This window comes from Arachis hypogaea, chromosome 12 (assembly GCF_003086295.3).
Source record: "Arachis hypogaea cultivar Tifrunner chromosome 12, arahy.Tifrunner.gnm2.J5K5, whole genome shotgun sequence".
NCBI classification, from domain to species: Eukaryota; Viridiplantae; Streptophyta; class Magnoliopsida; order Fabales; family Fabaceae; genus Arachis; species Arachis hypogaea.
Window position 1 is genome coordinate 80061238 of NC_092047.1, and position 26383 is coordinate 80087620.

The following is a 26383-nucleotide window of genomic DNA, read 5'->3' on the forward strand; positions in this document are numbered from 1 at the left end:
CACGTTAGAAGCCACGTTAACCTAGTTAACGTGGACTCTAACGTGAGAAATAGGGGCACATTGGAACGTTAGTGACAATGGTAAGTGTCACTAACGTTCTCGAAGGTTGGCAAGCCTACGTTAAAAGAGCCACGTTAACTAAGTTAACATGGACTCTAACGTAGGGAAGGGGGAGACTTCTCAACGTTACTGAGAAAGGTAAGTCCCAGTAACGTGTACGAAGGGCATAGAGGCAACGTTAGTTAACGTTGAGGTTAACGTGGCTTTTACTTGGGTGAGGAACGTTAGTGAAAAAGGTGATTATCACTAACGTTCTCGAACCCATATTTTCACTGAACATTAACACCACTAACGTCCTGAGCTAAGGTCTCTGCCCATTTCAAACTTTCTCTCTGCAAGTAAAGCCAAGCCCAATGAAGAAGAGAATTACTTCAAACTCCAGATCCAAAGGCCCATACCCAAGACTTGAAGAGCCAACTAGAAGAACAGAAGAGTAGTATATATAGGAGTAGCTTTGAATTAAAATGGGAGTTGGAAAATATAGGGAGCCTCTGGGCATAAAATTACTCTCTGTATTTACTTTCTCTGCACTTCTAGTTTCATCATGTATTCTCCATCTTTGTTTTCATTTTCAAAGCTATGAACAACTAAACCCCTTTCATTGGGTTAGGGAGCTCTGTTGTAATTTGATGGATCAATACTAGTTTTCATTATTCTTCTTCTATCTTTTCTCTTGATTTTACTTGAAAGCTTTCGATCTTCATCCAATTGGGTAGTTATCTTGGAAAAGAAGCTATTCATACTTGGATCTCTTCTGAACCTTGAAAGAGGAATGAAGAGATCATGCTAGAAATGCTTTCTCATGCTGGACCAAATTGGGTTTGGATGGATATGTGACTATAATCCTCTCAACACTTGATTTGGGAAATCCATGTGGTATAATCAGTGACCATACTTCATCTCTTCTCATGAGCAATTGACCAAGGAATTGGTTATTGATCAAGATTTGAGAGATTGGATTACAAGAAATTGTAATTCGATCACTTAAGATTGCCAAGGAGATCAATGAGTCCATTGATTGAGGAAGAGATGAAAATGAAATTGATCCGGAGAATGCAACATCTCCTGAGCCCAATGAACTCCCCATTTCTGATCTTACCCATTCTCTTTAATTTCTGCCATTTACATTTATGAGCAATACCCCATTCCCATTTACAATTCAACAATTTACTTTCAGTAATTTATTTTCAGTTCTTTAATTCTAGCATTTTCTTTTTCTGTCATTTACCTTCCCGCCATTTTATTTTCTGCAATTCTCAACTCAAATTCTGGATTCGCTCAACTAGAACATTCCTCTAATTAAAGTTGCTTGATCAATCAATCCCTGTGGGATTTGACCTCACTCTATTGTGAGTTTTTACTTGATGATAAATTCGGTACACTTGCTGAAGGGAAATTTGTTACGAGACAAGTTTTCCGTGCATCAAGTTTATGGCGCCGTTACCGGGGATTGATTGTGCATCAACAATGATTAAATTGGAAGATAACTTGATTGAGCATTTTATTTTTGTTGATTTAATTTTCTGTTTGAGTCATTTACTTTCTATTTTAGTTAATTTCTTCCCTTCCCCCTACTTTTTCTTTGTTATTTACCATTCATTTCACTAACCCACTAACTGTTTGATATATTGCATCACTCACACTAACAGTAATTCTGACAGATATACTTTCTGCATCTATTTTCCTTGCTTGTGCCTTGTTGGTTGTATGTCAGGAAGAAGAAGCGGGGCTTCAACTTCCTTTGATTCTGAACCTGAGAGGACCTTCCTTAGATTAAGGAGGGAAGCAAGAGGAAAAAGAGTGGTTGGTGTTGAGGAAGAGGAGGAATACTTTGAACCAAACATGGAAGAAAACATGGAAAACCATCATGAAGAAGAGACTCACAACCATGGCGGAGGAGGACGAGCAAATCATGCTGGGGAGGATAGAAGAGTTTTAGGCTCTTACATCAATCCAAACCCAGGAAACTGTAGAAGTAGCATTCAAAAGCCAACCATCCATGCCAACAATTTTGAACTAAAACCACAGCTCATCACCCTTGTGCAGAACAACTGTTCGTTCGGAGGAAATGTCCAAGAAGACCCCAATCAACATCTAACCACCTTCCTGAGAATATGTGACACAGTGAAGTCTAATGGTGTTCATCCTGACGCCTATAGACTGCTATTATTTCCATTCTCACTCAAGGATAAGGCAGCCAAGTGGCTGGAGTCTTTCCCGAAGGAGAGCTTGACAACTTGGGAAAATGTGGTGAACAAGTTCTTAGCAAGATTCTACCCTCCTCAACGAATCAATAGGCTGAGAGCTGAGGTCCAAACTTTCAGGCAACAAGATGGTGAGACTTTTTATGAAGCATGGGAGAGGTTTAAGGACCTGACAAGGAGGTGTCCACCTGACATGTTCAACGAATGGGTGCAGCTGCACATTTTCTATGAAGGCTTGTCATATGAATCAAAGAAGGCAGTAGACCATTCATCCAGAGGATCTTTGAACAAAAAAAAGACTATTGAGGAAGCCATAGATGTCATTGAAACAGTAGCAGAGAATGACTATTTCTATGCTTCTGAAAGAGGCAACACAAGAGGAGTAATGGAGCTAAACAATGTAGATGCTCTGCTGGCCCAAAACAAGCTCATTACCCAGCAGCTGGCTGACCTCACCAAGAAGATGGAGATGAACCAAGTAGCAGCAATCTCCACTTCATCAACAACCCAAGAAGGAGTGAATGAAGAAACAGAGGGTAGTCAGGAGCAAGCCAACTACATTGGGAATTCACATAGGCAAAACCATGATCCATACTCCAAGACCTACAACCCTGGATGGAGGAATCACCCAATCTTTGGGTGGGAAAATCAACAAGACCAAAGCCTTGATCAAAGACGCCCAAATCCCAACAATGCAGCTCACCAACATTTCACATCTAGACCATATCAACACTTCCATAACAACACCTCTCCACATCCACATCAAAACCAAAATAACTTACCTCATTCTTCCACCTCTGATCCCAATCTACAATCATTGGATGACAGACTCTCAAAGATTGAGAATCTACTTGAAGGCATAGGCAAGGAGATTCAAGATAGTAAAGCGTTCCGAGAAGAAGTGATGTCTAATACGCAGAATCAGGATACTGCCATCAAGAAACTAGAGACACAAATTAGCTACTTATTCAAGCAAATTCCAAGCCACAACCTTCGCAGCAAGACTAACTCAACCCAAAGGGAGGAGTGTCAGGCTATCACCCTTCGGAGTGGGAAGGAACTGAAGGAAACCTCCCAGAAACCACAAGAAGAGGACTCAAATAAAGAGGAAGAAGAGCAGGACGAAGCTCGAGTTTCCACTTTGAGTTCACAAAAAGGGGAAGGAGTGCTGAAGCCAGACGCCCCAAGAGTCCCATACCCTCAGCAATTAAAGAAGAAGGGGGATGACAATCAGTTTTCGAGATTTTTGGAAATCTTCAAGAAACTGCAAATCAACATACCCTTTGCTGAAGCAATAGAACAAATGCCACTCTACGCCAAGTTCTTGAAGGAGCTCATGACTAAGAAGAGAAGCTGGAAGAACAACGAGACTGTGATACTAACCGAAGAATGTAGTGCTATCATTCAGCACAAACTGCCCCAGAAATTGAAGGATCCGGGGAGTTTTCAGATCCCTTGTATTATAGGGGAAATCACAGTGGAGAAAGCTCTTTGTGACTTAGGAGCCAGCATCAATTTGATGTCAGTAGCTATGATGAGGAAGATGAAGATAGAGGAGGCTAAACCAACAAAAATGGCCTTACAGTTGGCAGACAGATCGTTCAAGTTCCCTCATGGCGTAGTAGAGGATTTGCTGGTGAAATTGGGAGACTTCATATTCCCGGTAGACTTCGTAGTGCTGGACATGCAGGAAGAAGCCAAGACCTCCATTATCCTGGGAAGGCCGTTCTTGGCCACTGCTGGAGCTGTCATCGATGTCCAAAAAGGTGATCTCATCCTGAGATTACACAATAAAAAGATAACAATCAATGTGTTCAAGGCCATGAGTTACCCACAAGAACAAATGGGAAAATGTGTGAGGTTGGATTCACTTGAAGAGGAAGTGCAGGAGAGTTTTGAAGAAGAAGAGTCTGAAGAGCCCGAAAGAATAATAGAGGAGGAGTTTACATCAAGTGAAGAGGTTGCAACAACAAAAATGGGCATACCAGGTGCACCAAAGGAAGAGAACGAAAAGTCAGAAGCACCTAAACTTGAACTCAAAGCACTGCCACCCACTCTCAAATATGCGTACTTGGGAGAAAATAAAAATTACCCAGTGATCATAAGCTCATACCTCAGCCAAGATCAAGAGGATGAACTGCTCAAAGTACTGCGAAAACACAAAGATGCCATTGGTTGGACTCTTGCTAACTTGAAAGGGATAAGTTCGGCCATATACATGCACAAGATACTGCTGGAAGATGATGCCAAACCATCCATTCAATCCCAAAGGAGGTTGAACCCAATCATGAAGGAAGTGGTACAGAAAGAAGTTATGAAGTTATGGCAGGGAGGGGTAGTCTACCCGATCTCAAACAGCCCTTGGGTTAGCCCCGTGCATGTTGTCCCAAAAAAGGGAGGAATTACCGTGGTTCCCAATGAGAGGAACGAACTAATTCCTACAAGGACGGTTACAGGATGGCGGATGTGCATAGACTACAGAAAGCTCAATGAGGCTACACGAAAAGATCATTTCCCCCTTCCATTCATGGATAAGATGTTGGAAAGACTCGCAGGGCACGCTTATTATTGTTTTCTCGACGGTTATTCAGGATATAACCAAATAGTGGTTGATCCCAGAGATCAAGAGAAAACCTCATTCACTTGCCCATATGGAGTGTTTGCCTACAGGCGCATGCCATTTGGGCTATGTAATGCACCTGTGACTTTCCAACGCTGCATGCTTTCTATCTTTTCAGATATGATAGAAAAATTCATTGAAGTTTTTATGGATGATTTCTCGGTATTCGGAGATTCCTTTCCTAGTTGCCTACATCACCTCGCCCTGGTATTGAAAAGATGCCAAGAGACCAATCTGGTCTTGAACTAGGAGAAATGTCACTTTATGGTGACAGGAGGAATAGTCCTTGGTCACAAAGTTTCTAACCAAGGCATTGAGGTTGATAGAGCCAAAGTAGAACTTATTGAAAAACTGCCTCCACCGAGTGATGTCAGGGCAATTAGGAGCTTTTTAGGGCATGCTGATTTTTACAGAAGGTTTATTAAAGATTTTTCAAAGATAGCCAAGCCCTTAAGCAATCTCCTTGTATCTGATACACCATTTATCTTTGATGAAACATGCATGTTAGCCTTTGAAAATTTGAAAATGAGGCTGTCCTCTGCTCCTATCATTTCCCCACCTGATTGGAATTTACCATTTGAATTGATGTGTGACGCATCTGATTTTGCAGTTGGGGCAGTATTAGGACAGAGGAAAGAAAACTTAGTCCATGTGATATACTATGCGAGCAAAGTCCTTAATGATACTCAAAGAAATTATACCATTACTGAAAAGGAGTTGCTAGCAATAGTTTTTGCATTTGACAAGTTTAGATCGTACCTCATTGGTGCTAAAGTGATTGTTTTTACAGATCATACAGCACTTAAATATTTGTTTGCCAAGCAAGAATCAAAGCCAAGACTAATAAGATGGATCTTATTATTGCAGGAATTCAATATTGAAATCAGAGACAAGAAAGGAGTGGAGAACAAGGTAGCAGATCATCTATCCAGGATTCCTCATGATAAAGGTGGAACACCTGATACAAGTGTGAACGAGTTCTTCCCTGATGAGCAGTTGATGATAGTTCACAAAGCACCATGGTTCGCAGACATTGCCAACTTCAAGGCAACTGGGGTATTGCCTCCAGAGATCAATAAACATAAAAAAAGGAAGCTCATGAATGATGCAAAGTACTTTGTCTGGGATGAGCCATATCTATTCAAGAAGTGTTCAGATGGAATCCTTAGAAGATGTGTTTCGGAAGAAGAAGGACGAGAGGTCCTATGGAATTGCCACGACTCATGCTATGGAGGCCACTTTGGAGGGGATAGAACTGCAACTAAGGTGTTACAAAGCGGATTCTTTTGGCCCACCCTTTTCAAGGATGCCAAAGAACTAGTGAAGAGCTGCAATGAATGCCAAAGATCTGGAAACTTGCCAAAAAGAAATGAGATGCCACAAAATTTCATCTTGGAACTGGAATTGTTTGATGTGTGGGAAATCGATTTCATGGGGCCATTCCCAACCTCAAATGCAAACAAGTACATCTTGGTAGCAGTGGATTATGTTTCCAAGTGGGTAGAGGCTATTGCAACCCCAAGGAATGATAACAGGGTAGTCATGAACTTCCTCAGGAAGAATATCTTTAGCCGGTTTGGAGTCCCACGAGCACTCATCAGTGATGGAGGGAGCCATTTTTGTAACAGACCACTAGAAGCTCTTCTCCTACGATATGGGGTAAAACACAAGGTAGCCACACCTTACCATCCCCAAACAAGTGGACAAACTGAGATATCCAACAGAGAGCTAAAGAGGATTCTCGAAAAGACTGTGGGTGCATCAAGAAAGGATTGGTCGAAGAAGCTGGATGATGCTCTTTGGGCATACAGAACAGCATTCAAAACCCCACTTGGAATGTCCCCATATCAACTAGTGTATGAGAAAGCTTGTCATTTACCACTGGAGCTGGAACACAAAGCTCTCTGGGCTATCAAGATACTAAATTTTGACAGCATTGCTGCTGGTGCAAAGAGGATCTTGCAGCTGCAAGAGATGGAGGAATTCAGGTCACAAGCCTATGAAAATACCAAGATGTATAAAGAGAAAGCAAAGAGAAGACATGACCTGCATCTTGCACCCAGGAGTTTCGAAAAGGGGCAGCGAGTACTCCTTTACAATTTCAAATTGAGACTATTCCCAGGAAAACTCAAATCAAGGTGGTCCGGACCTTTTCTTGTCACAAAGGTTTCGCCATATGGACACATCGAAATCATGGATGAAGGTTCAGAGAGGACTTTTACAGTGAACGGACAAAGACTCAAGCATTATCTGGGCAACATGGGGGAAAACCCCAGAGTAAATTACCATCTCAAGTAAAGGAGGAACCGTCGAGCTAGCGACGATAAAAGAGCGCTCTGTTGGGAGGCAACCCAACCTCAGGTAGTTTCCTTTTCATCTTTATTTCAATAAGGATCACAAGTTGTTTCCCCTGTATTGCGAGGAGCTAAGTTTGGTGTTCCACACCAAAACAATTCAAGAGTGACAGTGTGATTCTAAGTTTGGTGTTCCACCAAAGACATTAGTTAGAATTACACCCCACTCCCAAAACACATTGCTAGCTCCAACCAATCAAGGGAAACAACTTAGATGTAGTTAGATTTTAGTAATAATTATTTTGTTAACAACAAGATATGAGGTTCTCTGCATATATGCAATGATTTGTACTGGGCAAGGAACTAAGTTTGGTGTTCACACACCAAATTAAGTTCAAAAGCCACAAGCATACATGCAAGCTAACTATGTCTCAAGTGCTTTGGGAACAAGAAACTTCCAATAACTTTGCAAGAATCTTATAAGGAAATGGTGCACCTTCACCCAAGGAAGTGAAGTAGCAAGGACTAGGATGATGACAAAGAAAGAGGACAACTAGAAAGCATCACCCGAAGGTTGTATTGTTACTTAATTCCATTATACTCAGAATTGTTGAAAATTGGAAGTCCGAATGCACTTTTGATTAATAGTTACTCGTATTTGGAACCTTTTTCAATTCTGTCTTTTAAGTTTTTGAGTTGAAAAGGTCTATGTTTGCTGGTCTTTATGTCACTGCACCCTTACTTTGCTTACTTGTATGTTTGTCCCTTTGAATCAAATGAAAAAGGGAATGCGTGTTTTTAAAGACCAGAGAGAAGTTCATACTATGGAGTAAGTTCATGAGTTTATGGTATAGTCATAAGTTAGCTAAGTTGGTTCAACCATAAGGTGGGAAGACAACTATCTGTCCTGAATCATATGCTTTGAATACACCCCATGAGACTAGCTAAATAAGAAGATCCTAATAAGAAAAAGGGAAAGAACAATAAAGGTTGAAAAATAAAAGAAAAATAGTAAGCAATAAGGCTAGGCACCAATGGTTTTAATCTTGAGGCATGTGCCTGTGGTGCTTCTGTGTGAGGGATCTACTTGGATGAATAAGCTCTTAGGGGTGCCTTATTGATGAGCGGATATTTTATACGCTTTTTGGGGTTAATTTCATATAGTTTTTAGTATGTTTTAGTTAGTTTTCAGTTTATTTTCATTAGTTTCTAGGCAAAATTCATATTTCTAGACTTTACTATGAGTTTGTGTGTTTTTCTGTAATTTCAAGTATTTTCTGGCTGATATTGAGGGAGCTGAGCAGAAATCTGATTCAGGCTGAAAAAGGACTGCTGATGTTGTTGGATTCTGACCTCCCTGCACTCAAAGTGGATTTTCTGGAGCTACAGGACTCCAAATGGCGCGCTTCCAATTTCGTTGGAAAGTAGACATCCAGGGCTTTCCAGCAATATATAATAGTCCATACTTTTCTCAAGGATAGACGACGTAAACTGGCGTTTAACGCCAGTTCCATGCTGCGGTCTGGCGTCCAGCGCTAGAAACAAGTTACAAAGTGGAGTTCAACGCCAGAAAAGGATCCAAAGCTGGCGTTGAACGCCCAAAACAGCCCTATGCACGTGATTAGCTTAAGTCTGAGCCCCAGCACACACCAAGTGGGCCCCAGAAGTGGATTTCTGCACCATCTATCATAGTTTGTTCATTTTCTGTAAACCTAGGTTACTAGTTTAGTATTTAAACAACTTTTAGAGGTTTATTTCGCACCTCATGACATTTTTAGATCTGAACTTTGTATCTTTTGACGGCATGAGTCTCTAAACTCCATTGTTGGGGGTGAAGAGCTCTGCTGTGTCTCGATGAATTAATGCAAGTATTTCTGTTTTCCATTCAAACATGCATGTTCCTATCTAAGATATCCATTCGCACTTCAATATGAATGTGATGAACGTGACAATCATCATCATTCCTCCACGAACGCGTGCCTGACAACCACTTACGTTCCACCGTAGAATGAATGAATATCTCTTAGATCTCTTAATCAGAATCTTCGTGGAATAAGCTAGATTGATGGCAGTATTCAAGAGAATCCGGAAAGTCTAAACCTTGTGTGTGGTATTCTGAGTAGGATTCAGGGATTGAATGACTGTGACGAGTTTCAAACTCATGAGTGCTGAGCGTAGTGACAGACGTAAAAGGATAGTAAATCCTATTCTGGTACGATTGAGAACCTGCAGATGATTAGCCGTGCGGTGACAGCGCATCTGGAACCTTTTCACTGGAAGGATGGATGGTAGCCATTGACAACGGTGATCCACCAACACACAGCTTGCCATAGAAGGACGTGCGTGCGTGAATCAGAAAACAGAGGAAAGCAGAATTTCAGAAGACAAAGCATCTCCAAAACTCCAACCTATTCTCCATCATTGCATACAAGTATAATTTGTGTTCTGCCCTTTTATTCCTTGCAATCATATTTGATAAGTGAATTATTTTATTGTCTTCCTGAGTAAAAGTTACAAGATAACCATAGATTGCTTCAAGCCAACAATCTCCGTGGGATCGACCCTTACTCACGTAAGGTATTACTTGGACGACCCAGTGCACTTGCTGGTTAGTGGTACGAGTTGTAAAAAGTGTGATTTACAATTCGTGCACCACTTATCACTTGGTAACTTGGGTTAACTAACTCGGGATTATCAGCTGAAAGTCCACTATCAAGAGTAACCCTCACTACAGAGCAGTTAGTAACCCAAAGAGGTGCTGGACACAAGGTCTCAAGAAAAGAAAATAAATAAACTATGTGCCTGTGGTGTGTATGTATGGGGGAGAGGCTTGAGCAAGTAAGTCCTTAGGGGTGCTTCAACACCTAGCACCTTGAACCAACTGGTTCGGAAGTGTTGGCTGAAAGCTTATTTTAAAGAGTTACCCCCTTACAGAGTACTTAGCTTAAGAATAAAAATAAGCCCTGAAATAACAACAAAAGGATCAATGAATAAAAGTCTCATGGGATGCAATCACAGTAAGTATTCTAGGACATGATAAAGGTCTGAAAGCCAGGAATGAACCTAAGTTGCTATGCATGAAACCACCATAAAACCAGGGACATGACTTCCACAAGAATGACTCATTTCTCTTGGTATTCCATTCATCATTCTCTTGTTCCAGTACTTGCTTAGGGACAAGCAAGCTTTAAGTTTGGTGTTGTGATGCCAGGGCATTTTGGCCAGTTTCACTGACCTTTTCTTTACTGTTTTTAGGGTAGTTTCATGCATTTCCTTAGGAAATAAGCTAGTTTTGGGTAGATATTCACTTACATCTTGATTCAAGCATAAATTGTGCACTTCACATGATTTCATGAGGATTTTTGCATGAATTTAAGGACAAATTGGATGTTGCATTTCCCATGACTTGGACTAGAACTTTGATGCACTTTATTGCTTGATTTCAGGACAAAGGAAGCAAAGAAGAACCACATTAGTGGCTACGTTAGTTACACTAACGTTAACACTAACGTGGAATGGGAGTAACTTGCAAAGTTAACGAGAAAAATAATTGCCAATAACGCTCTCGAAGCCATCATTGCCCACGTTAAGAGTCACGTTAACTAAGTTAACGTGAACTCTAACATGGAAGAAAGGAAATGGAGCCAACATTAGTGACACTTAACATTATCACTAACGTTGGACCAAGCTCATAAGTGGCCACGTTAGTTGCCACGTTAACTTAGTTAACGTGGCCTCTAACGTTAAGAAGAAAGGGGGGAAGCCAATGTTAGTGACATTCAACATTATCACTAACGTTGGCCAAGTCACATTAAGCCACGTTAACTTCCACGTTAACCTAGTTAACGTGGAAACTAACGTGAGGAAACAAAGTGGTCGACAATGTTAGTGACACCAAACATTGTCACTAACGTTGGAAGGAACCCACACAAGCCCCAATAAGCCACGTTAACTCCCAAGTTAACCTAGTTAACGTGGAAGTTAACGTGAATAAGGGAGGTGATCGCCAACGTTAGTGACACCCAACATTGTCACTAACGTTGGAATTAGACCACATAAGCCACTATGAGCCACGTTAACTCCCACGTTAACTTAGTTAACGTGGAAGCTAACGTGGATAAGGGAATGATGAGCCAACGATAGTGACACTCAACTTTGTCACTAACGTTGGAGATGGCTAGCATGGCCACATTAGAAGCCACGTTAACCTAGTTAACGTGGACTCTAACGTGAGAAATAGGGGCACATCGGAACGTTAGTGACAATGGTAAGTGTCACTAACGTTCTCGAAGGTTGGCAAGCCTACGTTAAAAGAGCCACGTTAACTAAGTTAACGTGGACTCTAACGTAGGGAAGGGGGAGACTTCTCAACGTTACTGGGAAAGGTAAGTCCTAGTAACGTGTGCGAAGGGCATAGAGGCAACGTTAGTGGCAACGTTTGTGCCACTAACGTTGACGTTAACGTGGCTCTTACTTGGGTGAGGAACGTTAGTGAAAAAGGTGATTATCACTAACGTTCTCGAACCCATATTTTCACTGAACGTTAACACCACTAACGTCCTGAGCTAAGGTCTCTGCCCACTTCAAACTTTCTCTTTGCAAGTAAAGCCAAGCCCAATGAAGAAGAGAACTGCTTCAAACTCCAGATCCAAAGGCCCATACGCAAGACTTGAAGAGCCAACTAGAAGAACAGAAGAGTAGTATATATAGGAGTAGCTTTGAATTAAATTGGGAGTTGGAAAATATAGGGAGCCTTTGGGCATAGAATTACTCTCTGTATTTACTTTCTCTGCACTTCTAGTTTCATCATGTATTCTCCATCTTTGTTTTCATTTTCCAGAGCTATGAACAACTAAACCCCTTTCATTGGGTTAGGGAGCTCTGTTGTAATTTGATGGATCAATACTAGTTTTCATTATTTTTCTTCTATCTTTTCTCTTGATTTTACTTGAAAGCTTTCGATCTTCATCCAATTGGGTAGTTATCTTGGAAAAGAAGCTATTCATACTTGGATCTCTTCTGAACCTTGAAAGAGGAATGAAGAGATCATGCTAGAAATGATTTCTCATGCTGGACCAAATTGGGTTTGGATGGATATGTGACTATAATCCTCTCAATACTTGATTTGGGAAATGCATGTGGTATAATCAGTGACCATACTTCATCTCTTCTCATGAGCAAATGACCAAGGAATTGGCTATTGATCAAGATTTGAGAGATTGAATTACAAGAAATTGTAATTCGATCACTTAAGATTGCCAAGGAGATCAATGAGTGCATTGATTGAGGAAGAGATGAAAATGAAATTGATCCGGAGAATGCAACATCTCCTGAGCCCAATGAACTCCCCATTTCTGATCTTACACATTCTCTTTAATTTCTGCCATTTACATTTATGAGCAATACCCCATTCCCATTTACAATTCAACAATTTACTTTCAGTCATTTATTTTCAGTTCTTTAATTCTAGCATTTTCTTTTTCTGTCATTTACCTTCCCGCCATTTTATTTTCTACAATTCTCAACTCAAATTCTGGATTCGCTCAACTAGAACATTCCTCTAACTAAAGTTGCTTGATTAATCAATCCCTGTGGGATTCGACCTCACTCTGTTGTGAGTTTTTACTTGACGACAAATTCGGTACACTTGCCGAAGGGAAATTTGTTACGAGACAAGTTTTCCGTGCATCGGGTACAAAATAAATCTCTAAAAGTTGTTTAAATACTAGACTAGTAACCTAGGTTTACAGAAAATGAGTAAACTATGACAGATAGTGCAAAAATCCACTTCTGGGGCCCACTTGGTATGTGCTGGGGCTGAGACTTGAGCTTTACATGTGCCTAGGCTGTTTCTGGAGTTAAACGCCCGTTTGTAACCTGTTTCTGGCGTTTTACGCCAGAATAGGACAGAGAACCGGCGTTGAACGCCAGTTTGCATTGTCTAAACTTGAGCAAAGTATAAACTATTATATATTGATGAAAAGCCCTGGATGTCTACTTTCCAACGCAATTGGGAATGAGCCAATGGGATTTCTGTAGCTCCAGAAAATCAACTTTAAGTGCAGGGAGGTCAGAATCCAACAGCATCAGCAGTCCTTTTTCAGCCTGAATCAGATTTTTGCTCAGCTTCCTCAATTTCAGCCAGAAAATACCTGAAATTACAGAAAAATACACGAACTCATAGTAAAGTCCAGAAATATAAAATTTTCCTAAAAACTAATGAAAATATACTAAAAACAAATTAAATTATACTAAAAACTTCCTAAAAACAATTCCAAAAAGCGTATAAATTATCCGCTCATCACAACACCAAACTTAAATTGTTGCTTGTCCCCAAGCAATTGAAAATCAAATAGGATGAAAAGAAGAGAATATACTATAAATTCCAACTATTAATGAAACTTAGCTCCAATCAGATGAGCGGGACTAGTAGCTTTTTGCCTCTTGAATAGTTTTGGCATCTCACTTTATCCATTGGAGTTCAGAATGATTGGCATCTATAGGAACTTAGAGTTTAGATAGTGTTATTGACTCTCCTAGTTCAGTATGTTGATTCTTGAACACAGCTACTTTATGAGTCTTGGCCGTGGCCCTAAGCACTCTGTTTTCCAGTTTTACCACCGGATACATACATGCCACAGACACATAATTGGGTGAACCTTTTTAGATTGTGACTCAGCTTTGCTAAAGTCCCCAATTAGAGGTGTCCAGAGTTCTTAAGCACACTCTGTTTTTGCTTTAGACCTTGACTTTAACCGCTCAGTCTCAAGTTTTCACTTGACACCTTCACGCCACAAGCACATGGTTAGGGACAGCTTGGTTTAACCGCTTAGGCTAGGATTTTATTCCTTTAGGCCCTCCTATCCACTGATGCTCAAAGCCTTGGATCCTTTTTATTACCCTTGCCTTTTGGTTTTAAGGGCTATTGGCTTTTTCTGCTTGCTTTTTCTTTTTCTTTTTTTTTTCTTTTTTTTTGCTATTTTCTTCTCTCTTTTTTCTGCAAGCTTTTGTATTCACTGCTTTTTCTTGCTTCAAGAATCAAATTTATGATTTTTCAGATTATCAATAACATTTCTCCTTCTTCCTTATTCTTTCAAGAGCCAACATATTTAACATTCATAAACAACAAATTCAAAAGACATATGCACTGTTCAAGCATTCATTCAGAAAACAAAAAGTATTGTCACCACATCAAAATAATTAAACTAATTTCAAGGATGAATTCAAAATTCATGTACTTCTTGTTATTTTGTAATTAAAACATTTTTTATTTAAGAAAGGTGATGGATTTATAGGACACTCACAGCTTTAAGGCATAAACTCTAATTTTTTTATTTATTATTAAATGGAGATAATATAAATTAAACATAAAAGCAGACACTTAGCAATAAAAGAAAGGAAAATAAGGACATAAAGACAATTGACTCTGAATTTAATACTGATATACTCTAGAATAGATAAAAGGTTATCACAGAGTTAGGACTCAACAACCTTTGCTTTGGGAGGTGGATGCCTCTTTAGTTTGTGGAGTGCTTAGTCCTTCAAGAGATAGCTTCTGGCGCTTTAATTCCTTCAGTTCACGCCCATGCTCTTCTTGTTCCTTTAGCAGTTTGCAGAGCATGCTATTCTAATTTTTCTTTTCTTTTTTCAGTTGATCTACAGCTTCTTGCAACTTGGTAACAGATGCTTCTAGGCACTCCCAGTATTCAATTTGAGGGATTTCTGGGAGGAACTCCTGTGCTCTCCTCTTGAGGGGGTCGTCCTGCACTTGTTGTCCTTCCATTGACTTTTTAGTGATTGGTTGCTCAACTGATACATACTCATCTACTCCCATCTTTACTCCAGCATCTTTACACAGCATGGAGATTAGGCTTGGATAGGCCAATTTGGCATCTTTGGAGTTCTTGTTTGCAATTGTGTAGAGCTCACAAGAAATCAGCTGATGAACTTCCACTTTATTCCCCAACATAATGCAATGAATCATTACTGCTCTTTTGAGGGTGACTTCTGAGCGGTTGCTAGTGGGCAATATAGAACGCCCAATGAAGTCCAGCCAGCCTCTAGCGACTGGTTTGAGATCTCCTCTCTTGAGTTGGTTTGGGACACCCTTTGTGTTGGTCGTCCACTTGGTCCCAGGGAGGCATATGTCCTCTAGGATTTTGTCCAAGCTCTTATTCTCTCTCATCATTCTCCTATTAAAGGAGTCCGGGTCATCTTACAGTTGAGGCAGCTTGAAGATCTCCCTTATTTTGTCAGGGTGGGTGTGAACAATCTTCCCTCTGACCAGAGTTCGATAGTCATAGAATGCGATTCCAGCTATTCTCTGCCTGTCTGTTTGCCACAGATTAGAGTAAAATTCCTGAACCATGTTTCTTCCCACCTTTGTCTCCGGATTAGCTAGGATTTCCCAGCGCCTATTTCGAATTTGCTCTTGGATCTCCGGATATTCGTCTTCTTTCAGATCGAATCTAACTTCCAGGATCACTGACCTTAGACCCATTATCTTGTAGTAATGGTATGAATGTTCTTTGGTTAAGAACTTCCCTTGATTCCAAAGTGGTTTTGAAATATTCTCTTTCTTGCCTCTTGAGGTGGTTTGTTTTCCCTTAGGAGCCATGATCTTGTTGGTTTAGTGATCACGAATAAACACACCAAACTTAGAGGTTTGCTTGTCCTTAAACAAAAGAAAGGAAAAGAGAGGGATAGAGGGAGAGCCAAGTTCGAATTGTGGGAGAGAGGGGGAGGCCGAACGAGTATTTAAAGGGAAGGGGGGGTGGGTATTCGAAAACCTTTGCAAAAGATATGATAGAAAATAAAATGTGGAAGAGATAAGTGTGATAGGAAAAGATGTGATTTAAAATTAAAAAAAAGATATAAAAGATATTTGAAAAAGATAAATTTGTTTTGAAAAAGATATTATGTATATTTGAAAAAGATATTTATGAGTTGAAAAGATTTAAGAAGGAAAGGAGATAGATTTGTTTTGAAAAGGATTTGAAAAGAAGTTGAAAAAGATTTGTATTTATGCATTAAGATACATTTGAAATCTTTGAAAAGGGATTTTAGAAATTAGGATTTGTAATATGTTTATGCAAGAAATTATGAATGGAAACATGAAAAATGGAAAAAATTGGAGGTGAAAACGAATTTACCTCCTCCCCACAATCTTGGCGTTAAACGCCCAAACGCTGCATGTTTTGGGCGTTTAACGCCCATCTGTAGCTTCTTTTGGGCATTTAACGCCCAGCTACTGCTTCTAGCTGGTGTTAAATGCCAGAAATCTCTTGTCACTGGGCGTTTTACTGAATGCCCAGGACGCTGCAAAATTGGCGTTAAACGCCCAGAATGGTGCCCATTCTGGCGTTTAACACCCAGAAAGGTGCCATTACTGGCGCTTAACACCCAGAAAGGCACCATTACTGGCGTTAAACGCCCAGTAGATGCTTCTTTTGGGCGTTTAATGCCCAAATGCATCTTTTACTGGCGTTTTCTTGCCAGTGAGCTCCTTTTTCCTATTTTGTGCTCTGAATCCTTCTATAACCCTGTGAACTTATGCAATTGATTTTTTTACCTTGAAGAATTAAAATTGAACTTGCATACTAAAATGAAGAATAGAATAAAATAAAATAAAGTAACAGAAAAATTTTGCTAATGGCTGGGTTGCCTCCCAGCAAGCGCTTCTTTATTGTCTTTAGCTGGACCTTGCTGAGCTTTTAATCTAGCTTCAACCTTGAGCACTCTTGCTCAACATCGCCTTCAAGATAATGCTTGATTCTTTGTCCATTAACAATGAATTTCTTATCAGAATCAACGTCTTGAAGCTCCACATAGCCATATGGTGACACACTTGTAATCATATATGGTCCCCTCCACCAGGATTTCAGTTTCCCGGGGAATAGCCGGAGCCTAGAGTTAAACAGCAGAACCTTCTATCTTGGTTCAAAGACTCTAGATGACAACCTTCTATCATGCCACCTTTTTGTTTTCTCTTTGTAAAGCTTTGCATTTTCGAAAGCAGTGAGTCTGAATTCCTCTAGCTCATTTAGCTGGAGCAATCTTTTTTCTCTAGCTAATCTGGCATCAAAGTTTAGGAATCTGGTTGCCCAGTAGGCCTTGTGTTCCAGTTCCACGGGCAGATAATAGGCCTTACCATACACAAGCTGGTATGGAGAGGTCCCTATAGGAGTCTTGAATGCTGTTCTGTAAGCCCACAGAGCATCATCCAAGCTTCTCGCCCAATCCTATCTACGGGTACTTACAGTCCGTTCCAGGATTCTTTTTAGTTCTCTATTAGAGACTTCAGCTTGTCCGTTTGTCTGTGGATGGTATGGAGTTGCCACCTTGTGACTAATTCCATATTGGACCATAGCGGAGTATAGCTGTTTGTTGCAGAAGTGAGTGCCCCCATCACTAATTATTGCTCTGGGAACCCCAAACCTGCTGAAGATATGTTTCTGGAGAAACTTCAGCACTGTCCTAGTATCATTAGTGGGTGTGGCAATGGCCTCCACCCATTTGGATACATAGTCAACTGCTACCAGAATATAAGTGTTTGAGTATGATAGTGGGAAAGGTCCCATGAAGTCAATACCCCATACATCTAACAACTCAATCTCCAAGATCCCCTGTTGAGGCATAGCGTAACCATGAGACAGATTGCCAGCTCTCTGGTAGCTGTCACAGTTACGTACAAACTCTCGGGAATCTCTATAGAGGGTAGGCCAGTAGAAGCCACATTGGAGGACCTTGGTGGCTGTTCGCTCACTTCCGAAGTGGCCTCCATATTGTGATCCATGGCAATGCCATAAGATCTTCTGTGCTTCTTCTCTAGGCACACACCTACAGATTATTTCGTCTGCACATCTCTTAAAGAGATAGGGTTCATCCCACAAGTAGTACTTTGCATCAGTAATTAATTTTTTCTTTTGTTGCCTGCTGTACTCTTTGGGTATGAACCTTGCAGCTTTATAGTTTGCAATGTCTGCAAACCATGGTGTTTTCTGTATGGCAAACAAGTGCTCATTCGAAAAGGTCTCAGAGATCTCAATAGAGGGGAAGGATGCCCCTTCTACTGGTTCTATCCAGGACAGATGGTCAGCCACTTGGTTTTCTATCCCTTTTCTGTCTCTTATTTCTATATCAAACTCTTGCAGAAGCAACACCCATCTTATGAGCCTGGGTTTTGAATCCTGCTTTGTAAGTAGATATTTAAGAGCAGCATGGTCAGTGTACACAATCACTTTTGATCCTACCAGGTATGATCTAAACTTGTCAATGGCATAAACCACTGCAAGCAATTCTTTTTCTGTGGTTGTGTAATTTTTCTGGGCATCATTTAAAACACGGCTAGCATAATAAATGACATGCAGAAGTTTGTCATGCCTCTGCCCCAGTACTGCACCAATGGCATGGTCACTGGCATCACATATTAGTTCGAATGGTAATGTCCAGTCTGGTACAGAAATTACTGGTGCTGTGATCAGCTTAACTTTCAAAGTTTCAAACGCCTGCAGACACTCTGTGTCAAACACAAATGGCGTGTCAGCAGCTAGCAGGTTGCTTAGAGGTTTTGCAATTTTTGAAAAATCTTTTATAAACCTCTAATAGAATCCTACATGCCCCAGAAAGCTTCTGATTGCCTTAACATTGGCAAGTGGTGGTAATTTTTCAATTACCTCTACCTTAGCTTGATCCACCTCTATTCCCTTGTTCGAAATCTTGTGTCCACGGACAATCCCTTCAGTCACCATAAAGTGACATTTTTCCCAGTTTAAAACCAGGTTAGTCTCTTGGCATCTTTTCAGAACCAGTGTCAGGTGATCAAGGCAGGAGCTGAATGAGTCTCCATATACTGAGAAGTCATCCATGAAGACTTCCAGAAATTTTTCTACCATATCAGAGAAAATAGAGAGCATGCATCTCTGAAAGGTTGCAGGTGTATTACACAGCCCAAATGGCATCCTTCTGTAAGCAAATACTCCAGATGGACATGTGAATGCTGTTTTCTCTTGATCCTGGGGATCTACTGCGATTTGGTTGTAGCATGAATAGCCATCCAAAAAGCAATAATAATCATGACCTGCTAGTATTTCTAGCATCTGGTCTATGAATGGTAAAGGAAAATGATCCTTTCTGGTGGCTGTATTGAGCCTTCTATAGTCAATACACATGCGCCACCCTGTAACTGTTCTTGTAGGAACCAGTTCATGTTTTTCATTATGAACCACTGTCATGCCTCCCTTTTTGGGGACAACTTGGACAAGGCTCACCCAGGGGCTATCAGAAATAGGATAAATAATCCCAGCCTCCAGTAACTTGGTGACCTCTTTCTGCACCACTTCCTTCATGGCTAGATTTAGCTGCCTCTGTGGTTAAACCACTGGCTTAGCATCATCTTCCAATAGGATCTTGTGCATGCATCTAGCTGGGCTTATGCCCTTAAGGTCACTTATGGACCACCCAAGAGCTGTCTTGTGTGTCCTTAGCACTTGAATTAGTGCTTCCTCTTCCTGTGGATTTAAAGCAGAGCTCATGATCACCGGAAAAGTGTCACCTTCTCCCAGAAATGCATATTTCAGGGATGGTGGCAGTGGCTTGAGCTCGGGTTTAGGAGGTTTTTCCTCTTCCTGAGGAATTTTTAGAGGCTCTTTTATTTCCTCTGAATCCTCCAAATCAGGTTGAGCATCCTTAAAGATGTCTTCTAGCTCTGATTCGAGACTCTCAGCCATGTTGATCTCCTCTACTAAAGAGTCAATAAGATCAACTTTCATACAGTTTTTTGGTGTATTTGGATGCTGCATGGCTTTGACAGCATTTAACTTGAACTCATCCTCATTGACCCTCAGGGTCACTTCCCCCTTTTGGACATCAATGAGAGTTCGTCCAGTTGTAGGAAAGGTCTTCCTAGAATGAGAGTAGCACTCTTGTGTTCCTCCATTTCCAGCACCACAAAGTCAGTGGGAAAGGCGAATGGCCCAACCCTGACAATCATGTCTTCAATCACGCCTGATGGGTATTTAATAGAGCCATCAGCAAGTTGAAGACAGATCCTAGTTGGTTTAACTTCTTCAGTTAAACCAAGCTTTCTGATGGTGGATGCAGGTATTAGGTTGATGCTTGCTCCAAGATCACATAAAGCTGTCTTGGTGCAATTACCCTCTAATACGCATGGTATCAGAAAGCTCCCGGGATCTTTAAGCTTTTCTGGGAAGCTTTTCAGAATGACTACACTACATTCTTCAGTGAGGAGGACTCTTTCAGGTTCTCTCCAATCCTTCTTATGACTCAAGATCTCTTTCATGAACTTGGCATAAGAGGGTATTTGCTCAAGTGTCTCTGCAAACGGAATCTTTATTTCAAGAGTCCTGAGATAGTCTGCAAAGCGAGCAAATTGCTTATCCTGCTCCTCTTGGCGGAGTTTTTGAGGATAAGGCATCTTGGCTTTGTATTCCTCAACCTTGGTTGCTGCAGGTTTATTTCCTACAGAAGTGGTTGAAGAAGCCTTTTTAGAGAGGTTACTATCAGCACTTGTGTGTGTCTGATTCCTCACTGGCGTTTGAACGCTAGGATTGGAAGCTGAATTGGCGTTTAACGCCCAATTCCTACCTGTTTCTGGCGTTTGAACGCCAGAAATGAGCTCCCTTTGGGCATTTGATGCCAACTCCTTGCCTGTTTCTGGCGTTTGAACGCCAGAACTGAGCATGGGTTGGGCGTTTAACGCCAGCTTTTCACCCTTTTCTGGCGTTTGAACGCCAGAATTATTCCTCTCTGGGCTCTTACTGTCCTCAGAGGGATTTTGGGTGGCAGTTTGTTCATCTTCTGTCAGTTGTTCTTTTCTTAGCTTCCTACTGCTTTGAAGTGGGGTATTCAATATTTTCCCACTTCTTAATTGGACTGCTTGGCACTCTTCTGTTATCTGTTTTGATAATTGCTGTTTTGTTTGCCTCAACTGTACTTTTATATTCATGTTGGCCATTATTGTGTCTTGCAGCATCTCCTTGAATTCGGCCAGCTGTTTTGTTAGAATATCCAATTGCTGATTGAATTCAGTAACTTGTTCTGCAGGACTGGGTTCAGCAGTTACTGTTTTAGCTTCTTCTTTAATGGAAAATTCACTTCTTAAGTACAGATGCTGATTTCTGGCAATTGTATCAATGAGCTCTTGAGCCTCTTCAATTGTCTTTCTCATATGTATAGATCCACCAGGTGAGTGGTCTAGAGAAATCTGAGCTCTTTCTGTAAGCCCATAGTAAAAGATGTCTAACTGCACCCACTCTGAAAACATTTCAGAGGGACATTTCCTTAGCATCTCTCTGTACCTCTCCCAGGCATCATAAAGGAATTCATTATCTCCTTGTTTAAAGCCTTGGATGTCCAGCCTTAGCTGTGTCATCCTTTTTGGAGGGAAATACTGATTCAGGAATTTTTCAGAGAGCTGTTTCCATATCCTTATGCTGGCCTTGGGTTGGTTATTTAACCATCTCTTAGCTTGATCTTTTACAGCAAATGGAAATGGTAATAGTCTGTAGACATTTTGATCTACCTCTTTATCACGTACTGTGTCAGCAATTTGTAAAAACTGTGCCAGAAACTCTGTAGGTTCTTCCTGTGGAAGATCGGAATACTGGCAACTTTGCTGCACCATGATAATAAGCTGAGGATTCAACTCAAAACTACTGACTCCGATAAAGGGTATACAGATACTACTCCCATATGAAGCAGTAGTGGGGTTAGCATATAACCCCAGAGTCCTTCTGGACTGTTCATTTCCACTTAAGTCCATGATGGAGAAAGGGAGATGATGTGAATTGCAAGTAAAATATATTTTTAAATTTTTATTTTATTAGATTCAAAATAACCGAAAAAAATTGAAGTAAAATAGAGTAAAATAATTAGAAAATAAAATATGGATTTCGAAAATTAAAAGGAAAGGAAAATAAAAAGAAATTTGAATGTTGAATTGACTAACTAATTGAGAAGATTTGAAATTTTTTTTTGAATATGATTTTCGAGAAAGATTTGAATTTTGAATTTTTAAAACTAAGATAAGATAAAATAGAAAGTTTTTAAAATAAAAATCTGAATTTTTGAAAGAAAATTTCGAAAATCAATTAAATTAAAGAGAAAAGATATTTTTGAATTTAATGAGGAAAGATAAAAACACACAAAAGACACACAATTTAAAATTTTCAGATCTAATGCTCCTTATTTTCGAAAATTTTGGAAGGAAAACACCAAGGAACACCAAACATAAAAATTTTAAGATCAAAACACAAGGAAGACTCAAGAACACTTTGAAGACTCACAATAACAACAAGAACATGAAAATAGAACACCAAACTTAAAATTTTTAGAAAACCAAAATAAAATTTTCGAAAACTAAAGAAAGATTAACAAGAAAACACCAAACTTAAAGTTTGGCACAAGATTTAATCAAAGAAAAATTATAAAAAAAGAAGATAGCCAATTACCAAGAACATGAGCACAACGCTCTAGCCAATTGAGCTATAAATTTAATGTGTTTTTGAAAAGGTTTTTGAAAATATGTTAATTAGAAAAAATTTTGAAAATTTTTTTTGAGATTTTCGAAAATCACAAGAAAAGAAACAAGGAAAGACACAAAAACAAGAAAAACTAAAGATCAAACAAGGAAACTAACAAGAACAACTTGAGAAATTGCAAGAGCAACAAGAATATGCAATTGACACCAAACTTAAAAATTGACACTAAACTCACAAAAAAAACTAAAATTTACTAGAGAAAAATAATATTTTTGAAAGATTTTTGAAAAGAAAATAAAAGACTCTGACCCAAAAGACAAAATTTTCCTAATCTAAGCAACAAGATTCACCGTCAGTTGTTAAAACTCAAACAATCCCCGGCAACGGCGCCAAAAACTTGGTGCACGAAATTACAATCACCCTCTGTAACTCCGCACAGCTAACCAGCAAGTGCACTGGATCGTTCAAGTAATACCTTACGTGAGTAAGGGTCGAATCCCACGGAGATTGTTGGTTTGAAGCAAGCTATGGTTATCTTGTAACTCTTAGTCAGGATATCACTAATTCTGAGTTTTAATTGGTAGTAATTAAAAAGCATGGATTAAATAGTACTTGTTATGCAGTAATGGAGAATATGTTGGAGTTTTGGAGATGCTTTCCCCATGTCTTCTTCTTCACGCACGCAAGGTTCCTCCTATGGCAAGCTATGTTGGTGGATCACCGTTGTCAATGGCTACCATCCATCCTCTTAGTGAAAATGTTCCAGGTGCGCTGTCACCGCACGGCTAATCATCTGTAGGTTCTCGATCATACTGGAATAGGATTTACTATCCTTTTGCGTCTGTCACTACGCACAGCACTCACGAGTTTGAAGCTCGTCACAGTCATCCAATCCCTGAATCCTACTCGGAATACCACAGACAAGGTTTATACTTTCTGGATTCTCACGAATGCTGCCAATGGGTTCTAGCTTATACCACGAGGACTCTAATTAAGGAATCCAAGAGATACTCATTCAATCTAATGTAGAACGGAAGTGATTGTCAGGCACGCGTTCATAGGTTGAGAATGGTGATGAGTGTCACGGATCATCACATTCATCATATTGAAATGCGAATGAATATCTTAGATAGAAACAAGCGTGTTTGAATAGAAAACAGAAGTACTTTCATTAATTCATCGAGACACAGCAGAGCTCCTCACCCCCAACAATGGAGTTTAGAGACTCATGCCGTCGAAAAGTACAAAGTTCAGATCTAAAAATGTCATGAGGTACAAAATAAATCTCTAAAAGTTGTTTAAATATTAGACTAGTAACCTAGGTTTACAGAAAATGAGTAAACTATGACAGATAGTGCAGAAATCCACTTCTAGAGCCCACTTGGTGTATGCTGAGGCTGAGACTTGAGATTTACACGTGCCTAGGCTATTTCTGGAGTTAAACACCAGTTTGTAACCTGTTTTGGGCATTGAACTCCACTTTGTAACCTGTTTCTGGCGTTTTACGCCAGAATAGGGCTGAGAACCGGCGTTAAACGCCAGTTTGCGTCGTCTAAACTTGAGCAAAGTATGGACTATTATATATTTCTGGAAAGCCCTGGATGTCTACTTTGCAACGCAATTGGGAGCGTGCCAATTGGATTCCTGTAGCTCCAGAAAATCCACTTTGAGTGTAGGGAGGTCAGAATCCAACAGCATCAGCAGTCCTTTTTCAGCCTGAATCAGATTTTTGCTCAGCTTCCTCAATTTCAGCCAGAAAATACCTGAAATTATAGAAAAACACACGAACTCATAGTAAAGTCCAGAAATATGAATTTTTCCTAAAAAACTAATGAAAATATATTAAAAACAAATTAAATTATACTAAAAACTTCCTAAAAACAATGCCAAAAAGCGTATAAATTATCCGCTCATCAATGGACATCCATTGGAAGATCTTCATCAGTTCTTAGCTGAATTCTTGCAAATCTGTGACACTGTTAAGACCAATGGGGTTAATCTTGAGGTCTACAGACTTATGCTTTTCCCCTTTGCTGTAAGAGACAGAACTAGGATATGGTTGGACTCACAACCTAAAGAAAGGCTGAACTCTTGGGAAAAGTTAGTCAATGCTTTCTTGGCCAAATTCTTTCCACCTCAAAAGTTGAGCAAGCTTAGAGTGGAAGTCCAAACCTTTAGACAGAAGGAAGGTGAATCCCTCTATGAAGCTTGGGAAAGATACAAGCAATTGATCAGAAGGTGTCCTTCTGACATGTTTTCAGAATAGAGCATCTTATGTATATTCTATGATGGTCTGTCTGAATTGTTCAAGATGTCATTGGATCACTCTGTTGGTGGATCTCTTCATCTGAAGAAGATGCCTGCAGAAGCCCAGGAACTCATTGAAATGCTTGCAAATAACCAGTTCATGTACACTTCTGAAAGAAATCCTGTGAATAATGGGGTGACTCAGAAGAAAGGAATTCTTGAGGTTGATACTCTGAATGCCATATTGGCTCAGAACAAAATATTGACTCAGCAAGTCAATATGATTTCTCAGAGCTTGACTGGAATGCAAGCTGCATCCGGCAGTGCTAAAGAAGCTTCCTCTAAAGAAAAAGCTTATGACCCTGAGAATCCTACAATGGAAGAGGTGAATTACATGGAAGAATCCTATGGAAACACCTATAATCCTTCATGGAGGAATCATCCAAATTTCTCATGGAAGGATCAACAGAAGACTAATCAAGGCTTCAATAATAATGGTGGAAGAAATAGATTTGGCAATAGCAAGCCTTTTCCATCATCTTCTGAGCAACAGACAGAGAATTCTAAGTAGAGCCTCTCTGACTTAGCATCCATAATCTCTGATCTAAGTAAGACCACTCACAGTTTCATGACTGAAACAAGGTCCTCCATCAGAAATTTGGAGGCACAAGTAGGTCAGCTGAGTAAAATAGTTACTGAAATCCCTTCTAGTACTCTCCTAAGCAATACAGAAGAGAATCCAAAGAGAGAGTGCAAGGCCATTAATATACCCAACATGGCCGAATGCACAGAGTAGGAAGAGGCAGTGAATGCCAGTGAGGAAGACCTCAATGGACGTTCACTGGCCACTAAGGAGTTTTCTATTGAGGAACCAAAGGAATATGAGGCTCATACAGAGACCATAGAGATTCAACGGAACTTACTGTTGCCATTCATGAGCTCTGATGAGTATTCTTCCTCTGAAGAGGATAAAGATATTACTGAAGAGCAAGTTGCTCAGTATTTAGGAGCAATCAAGAAGCTGAATGCCAAGTTATTTGGTAATGAGACTTGGGAGGATGAATCTCCATTGCTCATCAATGAACTAAATACCTTGGTTTAACAGAAATTACCTCAGAAGAAACCGGATCCTGGAAAGTTCTTAATACCTTGTATCATAGGCACCATGACCTTTAAGAAGGCTCTGTGTGACCTTGGGTCAAGTATAAACCTCATGCCACTCTCTGTAATGGAGAAACTAGGGATCTTTGAGGTACAAGCTGCAAGAATCTCGAGATGGCAGACAATTCAAGGAAACAGGCTTATGGACTTGTAGAGGATGTCTTAGTGAAGGTTGAAGGTTTTTACATCCCTGCTGATTTTATAATCCTAGACACTAGGAAGGATGAAGATGAATCCATCATCCTTGGAAGACCCTTCATAGCCACAGCAAGGGCTGTGATTGACGTGGACAGATGA

General features: G+C 40.1%; 2 non-coding genes across 2 annotated transcripts; both read right to left on the reverse strand.

Moving 5' to 3' along the window:
- Window positions 1-2355: 2355 nt before the first annotated feature.
- Window positions 2356-2459, reverse strand: LOC112730824 (small nucleolar RNA R71). The gene has a single exon (XR_003166631.1). It is a non-coding gene; the product is annotated as a small nucleolar RNA R71 (small nucleolar RNA).
- Window positions 2460-24827: 22368 nt separating this feature from the next.
- LOC112731307 (small nucleolar RNA R71) lies at window positions 24828-24931 on the reverse strand. Its single transcript, XR_003167091.1, has one exon. It is a non-coding gene; the product is annotated as a small nucleolar RNA R71 (small nucleolar RNA).
- Window positions 24932-26383: the final 1452 nt, after the last annotated feature.